General features: G+C 34.3%; 1 protein-coding gene across 2 annotated transcripts in view; it reads right to left on the reverse strand.

Annotated features, from left to right (window-relative positions):
- The window catches only part of rho-5 (rhomboid-5), a 579,824-nt gene that overhangs the window by 496,947 nt on the left and 61,858 nt on the right, over positions 1–21,019 (reverse strand). The gene's annotated exons all lie outside the window — the stretch shown is intronic.

The raw sequence follows: 21,019 nt of genomic DNA on the forward strand, positions 1-21,019 counted from the left end.
TTGCTGAGCAACTTTTACTGTATAAAATATTCAACGGTCTACTGGATAATAGCGAAATATTATCACAAATCCAGCTTAACGCTAGAACATCACATTTAAGAAATCGTCAATGGTTACATTATAAACATACCAAACACTTCAGCACATAAAAATTCACCGGTGTTAAAAATGTGTTCAAAATTCAATGAAATATGTAAAATATTGGATCTAGATTTCAGCATTTCTTACACGAAACATAAATTTTTTGGCGAAAACGTAATACGGCGAACGCCAGTAGGGGAAGTTATCCCCACCCACATGAAATGTGCATTGGACACAACACTAGCCTATCACGTAGCGTGTGTGATGAGCTAGTAGGGGAAAAGTGGAAGGGGTCGTGGGCGGAGCTTAGCGTTCGCCGTATTACGTTTTTACCAATTTTTTTTATTAATATACTGACGGTAGTTGATTTTAAATAATATTGCTATCTATTTGTTACTCTATAATTTGCCAATTACAGACACATTTTAAATCGTTATATTTATCCATTTTTCATTTATTTTTATTTTGTATTTTTCATTTATATCAATACCTGTATCTTTAATTTAGGTAGTATCTATTTGTCTGTTTTTTCTTTTCTCATTTTTCATTTGTATTTACACTTGTACTTTGCATTTGTATCTGTTTTTCATCTCTTTTTTCATACAATATATAATTTTATGTTCTAAGCAAATATTTGTACTGTCTATTTAATTTGGGCTTTGCCCTGTAAAATAATTAAATAAATACAGTAAATAAATAAATAAATTAATTAATTTATTAAATAAGTAAGTGATTAAATAAGTAAGTAATTAAATAAGTAAATTATTAAATAAGTAAATTATTAAATAAATAAATTATTAAATATTTAAGTTATTAAATACATAAATAAATATAATAAATAAATAAATAAATAAATAAATAAATTCCATATGGTTATCCCATGCTAAACCGAAGTCTATAAAGTCCTAGAAATTTTGTTTAATTTTGTCTGTTGTCCTTATTTATTAGATGATTTAGGCCAGGCATGTCAGAAATCAGACACTGAAAGTGCAGTGTATGTGCGCGGAACGCCGGTCTGTGCAGATTGCATCATTCATGTGTTGCTCTTACCAGTTCTTAGCGGGAGGGATGTACAAGAATCTATTATGCAATTCTAGTGTTCAATTAAATTGACATTATACATCATAAACATACTTAGCAGAAGGATAAAACACAATTATTGTCAGTGTCTATATTTGACAATAATTGTAACACAAGAAACAATAGACTTACTCAGTTACAATTCATAAAGCAGTCGTTTGTAAAGAACAATTTATTTACGTGATTTGTATACAGTATTTGAAGAAAATATAAATATTGCAGTAATTTCGAAACAACAAAAAACGAACACAGTATTTCATTTTACGCAGTAGGTACTGATTATTTCAAAGTAATACTCTTTCATTGTTCCTCAAGCATTATTGGGACCATTGGTGCACAAATGTTAAAGAAATACTGTATTTTACTCCCAATTACATGCAATAGGACATTGTGAGACTTTTACACTGGAATCATTTCCTTGCTGTATATTAATACAAATACACATTATCATTAATAAATTGGATAAATTAAGCTTGAATTTAAATTTATATATATATATATATATATATATATATATATATAGTTTATTTGGAAAGCAAATATCAGCATGTTGGGAGCGTTACTGAATTGAGTTAAAAGAATACTTCACAAGCTGTGAAGCGAGGACGTTTTCTTTATGTCAGGTTTAAAGATTTATTAACGTAAGTATATTAAGATAATATAGTAACGTGCGATGGAAAATTCGCCATTGTGTATTATTTTTCCAGAAAATTTTTCCGCCTTACAAATAGTTGCTTTCTTCCTTCCCTTACAACCTTAAGACCATCACATGTATTCCTCACTCAATATTCTCATCACTTATCAGCTTATCAAATAAAGGTTGTAAGTCGTCTAACCATTGATGGCTGTGTTAGTACAGACTCCGAAACAACATCATTGTCATGTTTATCTTGCCGTGAGAGTACTAATTAAGAAATAAGAGCTGGTGAATATCATATTTTGAGAACTTTACTAATCTGATTTAAATTCTCATATCACTATTAGGTCCACATGATATGATGAAAGCCTTTCATTTTAAAATAATTACTGTTGGCTGAGGAAAACATCATAACAGTTACGTTATATGATTCGTGATTTCTCTTCTCCGTTATATCTGTGGACTCCTCACTTTATTTTTCATAACGCATTCACAATCACAGCTCGATGAGCACACCCGTACTGATCTGTGTTACTGAAACCTAAGCTGTTCTGCTACTGCAGGTACTGTACAGCCCTGTCGCGTTCCCCTCCAAGCCGATTCACTCCCTCCAGGTAGGGGAATAGGAACTGCACATTGCACAGAGACAAGTGCACAATGTGCGCGACTGCAGGGTTTTGACATGCCTGCTTTAGGCTAAACATCATGTTGATAATCTTTTCTTGATTAAGCAAGAAACCATTAGATTCAAACCATAAAGCTATCTGTGATAAAATATCGTTGGTAAGAGCATGTAATTGATTCAGAGCACAGCTAGAAGGGAAGTAGTGCCATCGGCATAGACCTAAATTTACTCGTAATTTGTTTTTAGAATGTTTATTGTGATCGTCACAAGACATGCCCTATTTTTCGAGATTAATAGGCCTAATGAAAGGGGAATTTTGGAGATTGTTGGTGGAATGACGAGGGAAAAACTCTTTAACAATCTTGGCTTTGTCCAGAGCAAATACAACCAGTGTTGCCAATAGATAAATTGTATCCCCGTCAGTCTAACACCTGGAAATCCGTCAGAAACCGTCAAAATTAAAAAAAACGACCCACTCAATATATCTATATAAAATAAAAAGCAAATTTTAACATACCGGTAACTTAATTACCAGTCTTGATTAAAATATTAATTCGTTAACCTCTGACTTGATTATTACGAGGAAATCTTAAACAGGGGATTCTTTAACATGGTATGGCACCAAAGACGTTATATAGGCACGGCACAGTTCAATTTTTTTTATTTTAGTAGGTTATTTTACGACGCTTTATCAACATCTAAGGTTATTTAGCGTCTGAATGAGATGAAGGTGATAATGCCGGTGAAATGAGTCCGAGGTCCAACACCGAAAGTTACCCAGTATTTGCTCATATTGGGTTGAGGGAAAATCCCGGAAAAAACCTCAACCAGGTAACTTGCCCCGACCGGGAATCGAACCCGGGCCACCTGGTTTCGCAGCCAGACGCGCTGACCGTTACTCCACGGCACAGTTCAATGGAAAAGTATAATCCCAACAAATTTAAACAAATAAAATGACAGCAGTTTAAAAAAGTCAAAAGACGATGTAAATTGCAATTTCCGACAGAAAATCCGTCACCCGTCAAAGTCATTCTTTTCCCGTCCACTACGTTGAAATTCCGTCACTTTTGACGGAATTTCCGTCCAGTTGGCAACACTGAATACAACTGAGTCATCTCCGAGATTTGAACCCAGGTACGTGACCGTAGTAAACCAGCGCTCTACCAAGGCTGCCAACGAAAACAATACTCCATAGCACGTGTCTAACTCTGCTAGACCTATTTATACAGAGCTGTCTATTTATTTGTATGTTTACTCTGGCCATGATCATTGAGGAAATAAATGCTGTAATTGAGTGCCAGCAGATAATGTCCTCGGTTTCTAGTGTGTTTTTCCTTAATAGTTTTCTTCTTATTGTACAAGGCACGCGCTCAGGCTCAACAGTTCATAGACAACAGGATATCCCGTTGTTTTTAACCTTGACCCTTATATCATTCGCAGAACATCACATAAGAGGAAACGCATTGTGACAAGATATGATACGTCCAGACGGGAGTGATTCATAGGACGGGAAATGTGGTAACTTATCGTCAAGTGAGTCAAACCTGTTTTTTATTTGTATATTTCCTCACTGTTTTCTTCCAGTTCACTTGTTTTTAAATTCAATCGTTTTGTAACAGATATTTACTTACAAATGGCTTTTAAGGAACCAGGAGGTTCAGTGCCGCCCTCACATAAGCCCGCCATCCTGTGCAAGATTAATCCAGTCTCATCATATCCCACCTCCCTCAAATCAATTTTAATATATTATCCTCCCATCCACGTCTCGACCTCCCCAAAGGTCCTTTTCTCTCCGGCCTCCCAACTAACACTCTATATGCATTTATGGATTCGCCCATACGTGCTACATGCCCTGCCCATTTCAAACGTCTGGATTTAATGTTCCTAATTATGTCAGGTGAAGAATACAATGTGTGCAGTTCTGTGTTGTGTAACTTTCTCCATTCTCCTGTAACTTCATCCCTCTTAGCCCCAAATATTTTCCTAAGAGCCTTAATCTCTGTTCCTCTCTCAAAGTGAGAGTCCACGTTTCACAACCATACAGAACAACCGGTAATATAACTGTTTTATAAATTCTAACTTTCAGATTTTTTTGACAGCAGACTAGATGACAAAAGTTTCTCAACCGAATAATAACACGCATTTCCCATATTTATTCTGCCTTTAATTTCCTCCCGAGTATCATTTATATTTGTTACTGTTACTCCAAGATATTTGAATTTTTCTACCTCTTCAAAGGATAAAAATCTCCAATTTTATATTTCCATTTCGTACAATATTCTGGTCACGAGACATAATCATATACTTTGTCTTTTCGGGATTTTACTTTTAAACCTATCACTTTACTTGCTTCAAGTACAATTTCCGTGTTTTCCCTAATCGTTTGTGGATTTTCTCCTAACATATTCACGTCATCCGCATAGACAAAAAGCTGATGTAACCTGTTCAATATTTATTTATTTATTTATTTACTTACTTATTCACTCACTCACTCGTTTATTTATTTCACGATGTAAACATCCAGGATAAAATAATTATTACAATGTTCACTTATAACTACAACATTAATCATCTAACACAAAAATTACAATTATATATCAGGGAAAGTAACGCACAAGAATTATTTTACGGAATACTATTTTGGTTAGAACGTTCAAAGTTGGCAGATAGTTTGAATTTTGCGCTATAGAGAGCAATAATGTGATCGAATGTCACCCTGGCGGAACGAGCTGTGACTACTGTACTGAGTAAAAAAGGCGCGTTTTCTATCATCGTTCACTTGTGAAGAGCAGCGAGGTGTAGTCTTTTTTTTTTTTGCGAAAAAAACGAAAAATTCGATAGAAATCCACAGGGAAATATTGGAGGTGTATGGCGCTTGATTGTCTGGACCATAGCAACATCTCTAGGTGGTGCAGGTTCTTCGAAGAAGCCCGCCTACGAAGCTCGTTCCGGCCGACCAGTGACCGTGGCAACACCACCCAATGTCAGAGACATCATTAAGGCGCCAATCACTCACCCTACAGTCCAGTCCTCGCACAGTCTTTGACCTTTTCGGACCACTGAAGAAATTCCTGGGAGGACAACGCTTCGGTTCGGATGGCAAAGTGAAATAAGTCGTGCACAGGTGGCTATACGCCCAAAAAAACGGAGTTTTATGAACGAGGTGTATTGAATATGGTATCACGATGGGAGAATTATGTCGAGAGACTTGGTTCCAATATCCGAAGAATAGATAAAACCTGTAGCTTTCTTGTACAATATTTCGTTTTCCTTATCTATTAAATATCTTGCCACAAAAATTGTTGTGCGTTTTCGATCCATCCTCGCATTTATAAAGTTATGAGAAGAAAGACAATCTAATGATATAAATGTAAGAAAAAAATACACCGTATCCCGCTTAGAGGGATGGAGAAATAAATGATAATTTCAAGTCTAAATAATGGTTTATTAACGTATTTTTTACGTAAGTTAATAAAAATTCAACCTCCCTCCAATTGTTCTGTGGCATTTATGTAGTCACTAGCACAGCTGCATTTGTGATGCGTTGTCTCAGTTCCTCTAAAATATTAGCTCTGCCCCTTTTGTACACAGCATCCGTCACAAAGCCTCAGAAAATAAGTCCAAGGTGCTCAGAAGGGGTGACCTGATTGGCCAGGTAATTGGTCCTCGTCTTTCGATCCACCTATCCATGTACGTCGAACACGGCGTTGTACTCGTGTAACAGGTTTTTCATCTACTAGCCATAGCACACACTGAACTTTCTGTTGTGGTGTCCACTTGTTGACCAAGGCATGTTCTCCTACAAAATGGCGCCAGGCTTGTTTTAGCAACAAACAAACGAAAGTTACGCATGCAGCTGTTTTCAGACATTGTTGTGTAAACTTGGACAGTTTCTCTATTTTCGGAAAACGTATTATGTGTCTTCCACGTGTTAAATTTTATTACCTTGTTAACATGTTTCGGTCTGTTATTGGCCATCTTCAGAACTGGTTGTTGCTGGTCTCGGCGCCTTTTGTTTTATTTCCTGTTGGGGTGTGTTTATCAAGGTGCCATGACCAGCAATAACCAGTTCTGAAGATGGCCAATAACAGGCTGAAACATTTTAACAAGGTAACAAAATTTAACACGTGAAAGACACGTAATACGTTTTGCGAAGTGATATAGTGTTAAAAGTTGTGCAATCAAGATGTATTCTCTATCTTGTCAGATGTAAATCTCAACGATATCTTTATCTGGTTTTAAGTGGTGAGCATTTATTTCTCGATCCCACTAAGCGGGACACTGTGTATAAAGACATACAGGAACAAACTGAAACAACAAAGTCAAAATGAAGTAAATAGGTTATAAATAATTGATTAAGTAGCGGACTTACTCGTGTTAATTATGCAAGTCTGTGGGACTTACAGATGTTTCGGTGCTTCATCACACCATCCTCAGAGCCTACTACATCTCGGCGTCATCTCGTATTTCTATGCCTGTTGTGTGGGTGCGTTTGATTGTTAAAAAGTGTTGAAAATTGGAGTCAAATATAAATCTTAAAACAAAAGTTAATATGAGTGAAATAATAATCTTAATACAACAATAGCCTTAACTTTCGAATAAAAGATTAATCCCCGATATTAATAAGCTCAACCTTCGATCATTCCATTCAGTTCAACTGTAAAAAACCTGGGAGTTCATTTTGAATCTAACCTTACCTGGGACACGCATATCAAACACACATGCAAGAAAGTATTTTCCACTCTTCACTCATTAAAAATATTGTACCACTATCCAGCTAAATTAAAGCAGACGCTTGTACAGACTCTTATTGTGCCTCATTTCGATTATTGTGACGCTTTATTCAGTGATCTCAGGGTGGATTTATCCCAGAAACTGCAGCGTGTTCATAATGCGTGTGTTCGTTTCATTTGTAATGTCCGCTACTACGATCACATTTCGCCTTCTTTCGATAAATTATTGTGGCTCAGGTTAAATGAGAGGAGAAAGTTACATTCCCTTTCTCTCTCATACCGAATTTTGCACACCTCTACTCCCTCTTACTTATCTGTCCGATTCCACAGTCTTTCTCGGTATCATAACTTAAATACTCGGTCACAATATGACAACACGCTAGAAATGCCACTGCACACATCATCTCTTTATTCTTCATCTTTCACTGTTGCTACTTCTCGTCACTGGAATTCTCTGCCGCCTGAAGTCAAGGGCTGCCGAACTTTAATTTCCTTTAAATGTAAATTAGAAAAATATCTTATAATGAGTTGCCAGACCTAACGTGTTGCAAATGTGTTCCACTGTATTTATTTTTATTCTATTATTATTATTATTATTATTATTATTATTTTTGTTTCTTATTTTTATTATCTAATTCGTGTTTATTTGTCACTTAATGCCAATATGTATCCCACTATGTTGTCGTTTTTTTTTATTATTAATGTATTTTTTGTGCACATTTTATTCAATTGTCGGTTTCTGGTTTAATTATGTAAATCCTAATTAATTGTAATCTAATACTAATATGTATACTAATGTGTTTATTTTTATTTTTACTGTGTACATTTTTCTTTTTTTTATTGAATTATCGGCTTCTGTTTTTATGTGATTCGTATTTGATTCTAACAAATTAATATGTATTTCACTATGTTTATTTTTATTTTGTAAGGTAAATTTTATGTAACTACCTCTTTTGATCTCATTATGTATCAGTATGTAATTAATTAATTCCGATCAAGTTTTATGTTCAACTGTGTAAGCAAGTTTTAATCCTGGTTGAGTGTAAGAGAAGGCCTTAAATTGTTTTGTATTATAATATAGCTCAACTTATGGATGATCGTTTGCGTTTGTAAATTTAATAATCTGATTGGCTATGTATTGTATACTTTTAGTAGAGCCATCGATGTAGCTCAGTCGGCAGACTCGCTGGGCTGCTGATCCGGAGCTGCGTTCGGGCTTGGGTTGGATCCCCCTTTGGACTTTGGTTTCTTCGGAGGTTTTCCCCAGCCGTGGGACTGAAGCCGGATGGTCTATGGCGAGTCCTTGGCATCAACCCCTTTGATTTGATTACCCCCTTTGATTTGATTACCTGGTTGGGTTTTTCCGAGGTTTCCCCTACCGAAAAGGCAAATGCCGGGTAATATTTTGGCGAATCCTCGGACCTCATCTCATCTCACTACATCTCGCCAAAATGTAAAAAAATTGTACAAAATTGTAAAAATTGTAGAAATTACTAAATTGTAAAATTATAAAAATTTGTAAAAATTGTAATTTTAATATTGTAAAAGGTTGACATGTTCCACATCTTAAAGCTTCATTGCTCATGTAAGATCTATGGAATAAAATGAATGAATGAATACGGCTTTAACTCTGCCAAGTTAAATAAAGCCATTATTACTATTATTATTATTATTATTATTATTATTATTATTATTATTATTATTATTATTATTATTATTATTACTCTGTAGAAGAATTAACTATCCTTGTATATTATGAGCACAAAATCTTTGCGTCATATCCTTTTGTGACGCCATATTGTTCGAGAAAACGTTGTGTCAACTGATATCCCAAGAGTGCAGTGAACATTAGAGCAGGAGGAAATGCTCTGTCTAAGCCTCCTACGTCGCCCATGAGTCCAGTTATCAGTGTTTGCTCAGCTTGAGGTCTCTTGTACATCACGACGCTCAGTTCCCCTGATTCGAACGCGGATGCCTATAGATTGCCCGCTTGACAGGTACCTCATTCACAGCGGAGTGTAAATCTGGGAGATTGCACTCACATATCTTTTCTTTCCGCCCCATGCGTGAAATATGAAAATATTTGTTCTGGAATTCTATACCGCACCATTATTTCCCCATCCTTTGTAATACATCAATATTACAGTTGACATACTTTTTGAGTACTGCGTCCTTACCTACGTCAGCTGGCAGTCTCCCACAGACAGACAATTGGTTCGATTTCCAGCAAATTTCAAGAGATTTGCGATTCACGTATTCATATTTCCTTCTGCAACCCCTTTATCACAGCTAGCATATAATATTTAGGACATTGAATATAGTGTTCATGTTAACAGTACATTATGCAACGAGCCTATAATGGTAGTAATTAAGACGCGAGTATGTTTATGAAACGAGCGCAAGCGAGTTTCATAATTTTCATACGAGCGTCTTAATTACCATTATAGGCAAGTTTCATACGACTTTTTATGCTCGACCATATTTCTAACTTGAAATTATTCATAAGTATTCATGTTTTTCGTATCTGACTGGGGAGCGGAACTGACCTTGTGCAATATCTCGTAAATTGTGAGATGTGCGCAGACGCAAAAGTATCGATTTTTCCGAGAAACAGATGTCATTGACCTAAGATGTAATCTAGAGAGTAAAATAAACATTAATCTTGAAATAACCTTGAAATTGATTTAGACATTGAAAAACGAGATGACAAATTGAATTTATTTGAATATTATTTACAATTAACGCTAATTATTATAGTAACAGAACATAACCTTCTGCGACAGTATTGGATTTCCAGCCTCCGAGACGTTTCGCTAGTTGTCTTTCGATTGCATATCCGAGAATAATCGATACTTGCGCTTTCATATTGCTACTATCGTGTTTTCTGATTGGTGGAACACCTGATCTTTAATGAATAGGTGTACTTTAATGAGGTCCATTAAAGGGCTGCTACCAGGTGTATAATTACTACATTTCGAGCATAAAATATTATTGAAAATTGATAGCGGATTTAAATAAATCTCAATCATTCACAGTGGCTCAGAACGCAACTCTAGAAGCGCCAAATTAATAATTCTTCTCCTAATAGAATTTTGTGAAACCTTGCACAGACGTTACAGATAGCATAGGGTAAGTAAAGGCATTAATACCATCAATTCAAAAATGTTTTACAACTGATTAGAAATACAGACAATAATATTAATTTTTTAGATATTGATCATTTGTAGACTTTCCTGTGGAATGTAGTTTCAAAAGTTGTAATAAGTAACAAGGTTTTACAACAATACAAGTATGACGCATACTGGCGCCATTACCTTGCAGTGAAGGTAATAACGTCACTTCTTTTAGAACAAGGAAAGTAAGTACAGTAGTGGCAAAAAAAAAAAAAAAAACCGGACCGACCCTTGTAGCTGATTTCAGAGATTTCTTCACAGTGACAGCACGATAGACTGGTAACTAAGACTTTCGTGGTTCGAATCTCGCCTGGGAAGAAAACTTTTTTGTTCCTTCTTCAAATTTATTCCCAATACTTTTCGACTGTAGTGATATTTTACTACTTAATTAACTTATTATTCCCAGAACATGAATTTTACCAGCTTATTTTCTAATGGCTTTCGAAATGGGCTACGTCAGCAGTCGAAACTGCGACATTTTCAATAGATTACTCACTGTCTTGTGAATTCGGGCGTGGCATGCGCAGTGGCTCATTTCGGGGACTTTGAATATTCCGTCGGTCCGGTTTTTTTTTTTGCCACTGCTGTACATGTCAGCTGAATTCAAGCTCCCTGTCCATAGGCCTACTGCAGAGCTGATGACAGTTTAGTACAAGGTATTCGATAAACAACATGTCATTTACAGTTCAGGAATATCATATCTTATTAATTTATAGAGAAAGTCTTAATTCAAGTGAGACGTTTTCCTCAGAGAAGGTTATCTAATCGGCGAATTTTGGTAGCAGTTTCTTACCGATTTTTAGAAACCAGGAGTCTCTTGCCCTGTTTCGAAAATCACACAACAAATTTCTTTTAAAATGATACTGCTTTACGGAAGTGGGAGAGATTAAAATTTTTCATTAGGAAAAAAGCTCGTGTAAATTTGTGCAGAAAACCATTATTGTTTATTTTTCAGACGTACAATGAAAATTGAGAATATTTGCTGTTTTCTCTTTCACTTTATCTCCTACATTTCCTGGAACTGATGTTAAACTGGATATTGTTCTATCGAAATCTGCTAAAGACTGCAGTAAAGGAATACCAATTGCTAACTTGAGAGGCTCCCTATGAAGGCGTCATCGTTACGTTCAAAATTCATAAACATAAATTAGTCGTCTTTACGAGGTTACACACTTTCAGAAATGAGGGAAAGACAAACATACATAATATGCAGTTTCCCTGCATAAATGTTAAAATATGATGCTTTTATAAATAAAGGCAAAATATGCACTTTTATGCACAACAGAAGTAATATCGAATTCAGAAATTTGTGATTCATGTAGATAATCTTTCAGCATATTCACACAACGATTACTTACTTACTTACAAATGGCTTTTAAGGAACCCGAAGGTTCATTGCCGCCCTCACATAAGCCCGCCAGCGGTCCCTATCCTGTGCAAGATTAATCCAGTCTCTATCATCATACCCCACCTCCCTCAAATCCATTTTAATATTATCCTCCCATCTACGTCTCGGCCTCCCTAAAGGTCTTTTTCCCTCCGGTCTCCCAACTAACACTCTATATGCATTTCTGGATTCGCCCATACGTGCTACATGCCCTGCCCATCTCAAACGTCTGGATTTAATGTTCCTAATTATGTCAGGTGAAGAATACAATGCGCGCAGTTCTGTGTTGTGTAACTTTCTCCATTCTCCTGTAACTTCATCCCGCTTAGCCCCAAATATTTTCCTAAGCACCTTATTCTCAAACACCCTGAACCTATGTTCCTCTCTCAGAGTGAGAGTCCAAGTTTCACACCCATACAGAAGAACCGGTAATATAACTGTTTTATAAATTCTAACTTTCAGATTTTTGGACAGCAGACTGGATGATAAGAGCTTCTCAACCGAATAATAACACGCATTTCCCATATTTATTCTGCGTTTAATTTCCTCCCGAGTGTCATTTATATTTGTTACTGTTGCTCCAAGATATTTGAATTTTTCCACCTCTTCGAAGGATAAATCTCCAATTTTTATATTTCCATTTCGTACAATATTCTGGTCACGTGACATAATCATATACTTTGTCTTTTCGGGATTTACTTCCAAACCGATCGCTCTACTTGCTTCAAGTAAAATTTCCGTGTTTTCCCTAATCGTTTGTGTATTTTCTCCTAACATATTCACGTCATCCGCATAGACAAGAAGCTGATGTAACCCGTTCAATTCCAAACAACCAAGGGTAAATGGGGTCAAAAAGTAACAAATCTTTAATTTTATTGTTAATTTCATAGTATATTACACTCATATCATTAGTTACAGCCACATGTAAGTACTACTTCCCCAAAAAGTTTCTTTTTTACTTTAAACTAACTGTTTGTACATGAACTGAAATATTTCACTGCAGTGACCCTTTTTACCCTTCTGTATAAGGACAAATGGGGTCAGTGTTTAGGGCAAATCGGGTCACAATTTTTCCCTCTATATACCTGCAAGGAACGTTAAAATCAATACTGAATTGATTTAATTTAACACTTTACACCTTCCACAAACAAACACTGTTTTTATTTTCTGCACCAACGAACTGTGTTGCAGTGTAATCCAAAACCACATGCGTACAGTTCCAAAATTCTAGACACAAGTTCATTTTCTTGTTCTGGAGTAAACGTAGTTTGACGGCCTTTACTTTTCAAGTGGTTGACGTCGTTGCAGACATGAATGAGGAACTCCTAACAACTCAGCAGCATGAAGTTGGCTTCTTCCCTCGTGAAATGCTTTAATAGCCTTCTGCATGTCGTTCTCAGTCCACGAATTTGAGTTTTCCTCTTACATTTAACCATCTGTCACAAAGAATTGAAAATAAATACTTCATTTGAGTGGACTGATTTGAAACATGTTGACCCTATTTGTCAGATATTACTGACCCTATTTAACCCAAATTTAGAACTTTTTTGCGCTAGAGGTTGGTAGTACTGAATACTGTTTCGACGGAGACGTTAATAGCCATAATCTCTTCTAAAAGCTTAAACTTAATATTCAAAGTTAATCGCACACATTCTCTGCAATAGTTGTTGTGAAATAATAAAGGAACCGTAAAGCATTATTTAAAATGTATAAAATACTCTTAACTCACCTTTATATTCTCTCTATTCTTTTATTGTCAACACAAAGAATACACACATCAACTAGCATCAATGGCACTCAACGTGTACAGGAAGTTCTCTTCATGACCAGTATATGGTAGCACTTGCTTAAACTGATTTAAACTAGAATATGGAGACAGGGTTTTGAAATTGACCCGATTTAACCTCTGACCCGATTTAGACTGAGTTACCCTACCCATTTTCAGAGTGAATAAATACATACATCTTATAAGAGGACTACAATCCGAAACTTCACCCCTAGGTGGCTTCAAACTTCAACAGACCCGTGTACATCACATTGTCGGTTGTCCTGATTTGATGACAAGGAAAATGAAACACTTTTCGAGTAACGTTTGCAAATAGGCAGAGTTTGTAATGTGCTTAGTCTAACCCATACTCCGCCATTTCGACTGAGTGAGTCTCCAAACCTCGTTAAGCTATTATAAGAAGAAAGTTCTGAATCAATTAAGCGGATGCACTAGCTGGGAAAAATAAGAAAGCGAGCGGAGGGAAAAAAGATTTAAATATATTTCACGCAATCTCGAGGGAAAAAAAAGAACTAAGAACGTCACTACTTCCCCGAATCTGAAGTGGACCTCTTGTCTGAAACCAACTATAAAGAAATGTAAGATATTTTAATTTTTATTCTCTCAAAAAGATAGGAAGGAAAAAAAAAAGAGAGCGAGTATGAGAGGAGAGAGGAGAGAAAGTCCATTAGTCATCCTACGCTGTCAACTGTCCGAAACAAAAGTTCATGAAACAAGTAAAAATTGTAATCACTTCTTGCTGCTGTAACTTATTGTTGCCATCAATTATCATTACTTAAGGACTAATGGACCAAAGCCATTAGCGAATTTTAACTGGAAAATATTTTCACTCTTCCCAGTAATTGCAAATTGTACTTCCGAATTGTGCTTATATTCTCCATGTTCAAAATAAGCGATCAAAACATTTACATCACATTTATCGTCTAATAATTTTTCTCTCTCTCTTTAACAGTCCATCAATTTAGCTAATTTTACACATCAGTCTTTGTAAAGAATAATAACTGAATCACCACCAAAATCTACGGTTTCTCTCTGACAATATCGGCTAATTTCATTGTTAGTCAATTTTCATTCTCTCATACGAATGTAAATGTAATTATGGAGTATTTGTGAACTTAGAAAAGACATTTGACAGAATGCATTGGAATAAACTTAGGCCTACGGCGATCCTGAAGAAAATTGGTGCGGAATGGAAAGAGAGTAGGCTATTAAATAATCTTTATATGAAAAACGAGTTAACGTCAGGATAGGAGAAGAAATTCGGAGGGAAGTGGAACAGGGAGAGGAGTACGACAAGGATACACCTATTCTTTTTCAAGATCTACTCGGGGAATTTTTTTTTCTCTGGTTAGGAGGAGGGACTCGAGCACGCTGAGACTTATTGTGCTTACCACTCCTATTCTGTGAATGGTTGGATAGCCGAACGGCCGCGCTCTTGTACAAGTAGAGCACGCCGCACCGTGAACTTAACCCGGGCTATGGCATGAATGATTAAGATATATAAATTAATGATGGCGAAATGAGTCCGAGGTTCAACGCCGAAAGTTACCCAGCAATTCTATTGCAATTGGTTGCGGGAAAACCTCGGAAAACTTCCAACCAGGTAACTTATCGCAACCAGGATTTGAACCCGGGTCCGCTCGTTTAACGGTCAGACGCGCTGGCCGTTACTCCACAGCATATTTTGGGGATTTAGTGAAGTACTATTTTCAGAACATGGGAGGGGTGATAGTAGGAGGAAGAAAAATAAATACCTTGATTTCGTGAGAGGCTCGTCAAGAATCCCCGTTACCATTCTGTAATAATAATAATAATAATAATAATAATAATAGTAATAATAATAATTACAAATAATAATAATAATAATAATAATAATTACAAATAATAATAATAATAATAATAATAATAATAATTACAAATAATAATAATAATAATAATAATAATAATAATAATAATAATAATTACAAATAATAATAATAATAATAATAATTACAAATAATAATAATAATAATAATAATAATTACAAATAATAATAATAATAATAATAATAATTACAAATAATAATAATAATAATTACATAATAATAATAATAATAATAATAATAATAATAATAATAATTACAAATAATAATAATAATAATAATAATTACAAATAATAATAATAATAATAATAATTACAAATAATAATAATAATAATAATTACAAATAATAATAATAATAATAATTACAAATAATAATAATAATAATAATTACAAATAATAATAATAATAATTATAATTACAAATAATAATAATAATTAATTCTAAATAATAACAATAATAATAATAATTAATTACAAATAATAATAATTAATTCTAAATAATAACAATAATAATAATAATTAATTACAAATAATAACAATAATAATAATAATAATTAATTACAAATAATAACAATAATAATAATAATAATAATAATAATAATAATAATTAATTACAAATAATAACAATAATAATAATAATAATAATTACAAATAATAATAATAATAATAATAATAATAATAATTAATTACAAATAATAACAATAATAATAATTAATTACAAATAATAACAATAATAATAATTAATTACAAATAATAACAATAATAATAACAAATAATAATAATAATAATAATAATCTACGTGAATTTTGCTTCTTAGTGCAAAATATCGTTGCTCCTTAGCGGCAGAGGGCCAACGCATCCCTCAACATTTTATTGGAAAAATAAATGAAATTTGAATATCAACGTACTGTACGTAGTATATTAAATTATTCTAGACGTTACTAATGGCGTGATCAGCGACCATTGCTTTTAGTTTCCTGCTCTATTGGTTTTAATATTGATTGAAAGTTCAAGTTCTTTGTTGTATGATTTTGCCGAGATGATTCTCATCAAGTGGTGATCTACGATTACTTGAAATCAACAATCACCAACCACTTAAACATTCCATACAATTCTAGAAATTCTACGAATCCTCTTGCCATCATGTTTATTAGTTTATTTTCTAAGTTGTTCAAACCTCTTTAATCACTTTGTATAGTATCGATTACAAACCTAATGCTCGTCTTTTTACTAATAGCTACGATAGTCCATCGATATTCAATTAAAAAAACAGAACTCGACATTCACAAACTTTCAGGTAGACGCACACAGTCTAGAAACTTTAAGAAGAGAACTTTCTTTTTCAGTCAGAAATATGTGGAATTTAGCTTGTATTCAGTCCGTCATGCTGCGTCTAAAACTTACAAACATAGGCAATAAAAGCTCCTCACTATCTTGATGAAACAAGGACGAAAAATAACTCTAATATGGATCCCTTCTCATCAGGGCATTCCTGGAAATGAAACTGTAGATGCCGCAGCAAAAGAAGCTACACGACTTCCATTGCACTTTTTAACGTCTATTCCTCATATAGAAGCCATCAAATACATATCCAGAAAACTGCACAACTATTGGCAAACATCATGGACAGAGTCATCATCCAGCAAACTTCACGAAATAGTAAAACATTCCAGAATGAAATATCCACTACGGAATTTTAAACGTCAAGATCAAGTAATAATCACCAGATTGCGAGTTGGGCACACCAAAATTACACATTCTTATCTTCTAGACAGAACTCTTCCTCCAACATGCAGCAATTGCCACAGTAGGATCTCTGAACGCCATTTAATTTATGAATGTCCACTATATCACCACAGTCTACTATATAGAGTCGCGAAGCTTGAGGTGATTTTTTGCAAATCTCGTGATAAAGCGCTCCAAGCGGTTAGCAACTAGAAACAATAGACTGTCCACGGTCGACTTTGGACTGTGTCGTATTTCCATCGAGTGCTAGCTCGTTGCGTATTTCACATTGATGCTTGTGAAATGTTCGTTATTGGTTGTAATGAAAATGTTAAGGGCTAAAATACAATAATTGGAATAATAATATTTTACTAGAGACGTAGAAAAATTAAGTTTGTTTTAATGAAATTTATTGATCACATTTTATTTTCAATTCTGGTGGGATTATTATTGCTTAGGCCTACTTTTTTTTTCAAAGGATATGTTTTTAATTATATCTGTTAATTTTGTTGTTATTTTTATTTATTGCTTTACTAGAGACGTAGAAAAAGTCTGTTACAATAAAATTTATTGATCACGTTTTATTTCCAATTCTGGCGTGATTATTATAGCTTAACCTCATCCCACTTTGTTAACTACGTAAGCCTACACTACAAGTACCGGTACACTTAAGTTACTCTATTAATTCATATTTTTATTATTATTGTTGTAAAGAGAAATGCAAATTAATATTTATTGGTTTCATAGTTAATTATCGCTATAATCTTGAATGAGTGAAGCTATTGTAGTAAATTTCAGTTCGTTTTACACAAACAAAAATAATATTAACCTATTTCTTGTAGGTATCTTCGAGTTTATGGTAGAATTTAATATACTTCATTAAAATAATAAATTAACTTTATGCATTTAATATTTCAATAATGGAAGGAAGGTGTTAATTTTTCCAAAAGAACACGACAACGAAAGTATAACATATATTGTCGTCTGCTAGGAGAGAGATCTGCGATGATGAGGCGATAGTAGCGATCCTAGTGGTGGGCAACTACCCATGTTTGCATTTTTACTACATATTGAGCTTCGCGACTGTATATAGTAGACTGTGATATTACCTTCATCGAAATCAATTCCATATACCAATAGACTTATCAACAGTTCTAAACAACCCATCATTCAGTTCAAACTTAATTAAATTTCTGAAAGCTATCAACATTTACAAATGTATCTATAATGATTATTGTAATACAGTAAACTCTATGTAAATTGTGAGAATTGTTAATGTATTGTCGCGATATGACTTCCTAAGTTAAAGCGACATAAAATAAATAAATAAATAGAAAAAAAAGCAGAGATACGAGTTTCCCGACTCTCTTACGTAACACTAAATTATACGTTGCGGTGAGTGGATGTAGGTGGACATCACGTTCATATGGTACAGGTTTTCCTGACTGTTCTCAACCAATTCCGCAGCGTTGCTATGCAAGCAAACCACTTCATTTTGCTATCCTGCTATTCATTATAACATGCCGAATCTTGTTTGCTAAAACCGCTTTGAGTGTGATAGCCACATAACTGAATACTGCAATATTTTAATTGTAAAAAGACCACAGTTTTCTTACTACTATTTTTGGGCAATTATGATTTTTTTTTTTGCCCCTATTTACCATTGTTGCTTACGTGCTTTGTAAGATGACAATACCACACGTTCTGGTTGCTATGCTAACAATCTATTTATATAATTTGAAATGGTAATGGAAATTACGGGAAAACGGCTGAACGGATTTTAATAAATGACCCCTCATTTTGAAGCTTGGAACCCAAAGTTTTTCAGAAAGATAGTAGTTCTCAGTGAAATGTCAATTTTCCTACATAATTTTCCTATTTTCCAAAATCCATCTTTCATCAGTTTTGAGAACTAATTAATTGCATTTCAGAATAAAACAAAACACACACACTACAATAAACAACAGACTATTACACGAAGGCCATGACCTACAGGCTTGCTGACATAGTCAAGAGTTCAGATGGCTCAGATTCTTTCACATCATAATGCCAATATGTCGATCTTCATTTGTGTAATTTTTTGATAACGTATAAAATAGTAATATGCGTTACAAGAGCGGTATGTTGAAGTTTTCATGTTCGAGGAAAAGTCTGAAAAAGCGAAACGTAGTTGAGCTTTTTTAATTTCCGGGAATTGAAAGAAAACATACCGCTCGTGTATCGTACATTATTTTGTGCGAAGATCATTTATTACATACCTGAAAGAGGAATTTATAATTAGTTGCAATGAAATCTCCATCTTGGTTTCTGTTCAATGACGGCAAATTTGCAAAACAAAAATATCTATCTTCAACATTGTTGCTTTAAAATGTTTTCTGTGTTTACTATACTCCAGCAGGCGTGATATACGTCTGTCCTTTTTCCCCCCCAGTCTATGATGAGTCTGGAATCTTGATGATTTTTTCACGGCTTCCTTAATGTTACTTGCATCACGAATGCATTAACTTTAGTGGGGTATTTTTTGCAAATATTTAAAAACAATAATTAACAGTGCAATTTAGGTGAAATTGCAGTGGTAAGTTTCCAATTTATAATTATTACTATATTGAACGTCTCTAAAAATAATATGTTAAAAGCATAAAGCAGTAAAATCAATATGTCACTTATGCGGTAAGAAGAGGGAAATCGTTATGTGTGTTAGGTTGGGAATACTGAATGTGGAATTTTAGACTTTCCGCGGATTGGTTTTGTGCGGAAACCAAGCAAATACGCACGATCTCGCACAAAATAATTTACAGGTCTGATTCTCTGGTCTGTAGTTTTCCGAGTACAGCTGTGTATTGGATATTAAGAACTACAAAACTTAAGAATGTTTGAAGACATTATTACCAGGGAACGGATTTATATGGACTAAAAATATATGAAATATGTAAATATATATGTAGTTATTTTTACCAAAATATGGAATTAAATATGGATTTTTACCAAAATATGGAATTAAATATGGACTTAAAATTATAAAAAAATGACTATGTACGTTAAATATTGGTACATTTTAATCAAACTAAACAAAAAATATAATGGACGTACCTTATCTTCCAATGTAGTTTCAACAAAACACAATTTTTATTGTCTGTTACCATAACAATAGGTTACAAACATTTCTTTCAAGTGCTGAAAAGTGAATCTTCTTCTATTGTCTCTGAGGATAGATTTATACTGACTAAAAGAGCGTTCGACGTCACAAGAAGTAACTGGTACATAATTCAATTTCACAATGTCTGCTGGGGATAAGTCCAAGTTAATCTTCACTGTTGATTCACCACTCATCACAGCAACAACCTTTTGTAGTTCTTCATATCCAGGGTTTTTTGAAAGTACAGTGTCCACCTTAGCTCTTACTGCATCTGCAACTTTACCTCTACCACGATTCAGTTGTTCCACAGTACTATTTATAATTTCAAAACTTTCAGATAGTGAAAGGTGCCTATTTTGGAGACTTTTGAGCGTTTTTATGATGCATGAAAATGTATGCTGAATGTGAGCTAAGTCATTCTTCACACTTATGTCACAGGTAACTGTTTTCGCAGTATCAATTGAGACTGCATCTTCAGAGTCCAATGCAAGGAGAACATTGTTAATAGAGTCTATATGTTCGGCATAATATTCAACTGCTTCTAGCCATGTACCCCATCTAGTTAAAATTGGCTTTGGTGGCAATGGAATTTCAGGGTACATTTCTTTCAACACGTTAACTCTACTGGGAGCTTTGAGAAATACTTTTTTCACTGATGAAATCAACAAATCTACTTTAGGGAAATTGTCTCTGACCACTTCTGCCACACGATGAAATGCATGCGCCACACAAGTAAAATGAGTCAATTTAGGATATACAACAGATAATGCTTGTCCAGCTTTGACCATATAAGGGG

The sequence above is a fragment of the Periplaneta americana genome, chromosome 6 (genome assembly GCF_040183065.1).
Source record: "Periplaneta americana isolate PAMFEO1 chromosome 6, P.americana_PAMFEO1_priV1, whole genome shotgun sequence".
Taxonomy (NCBI): Eukaryota; Metazoa; Arthropoda; class Insecta; order Blattodea; family Blattidae; genus Periplaneta; species Periplaneta americana.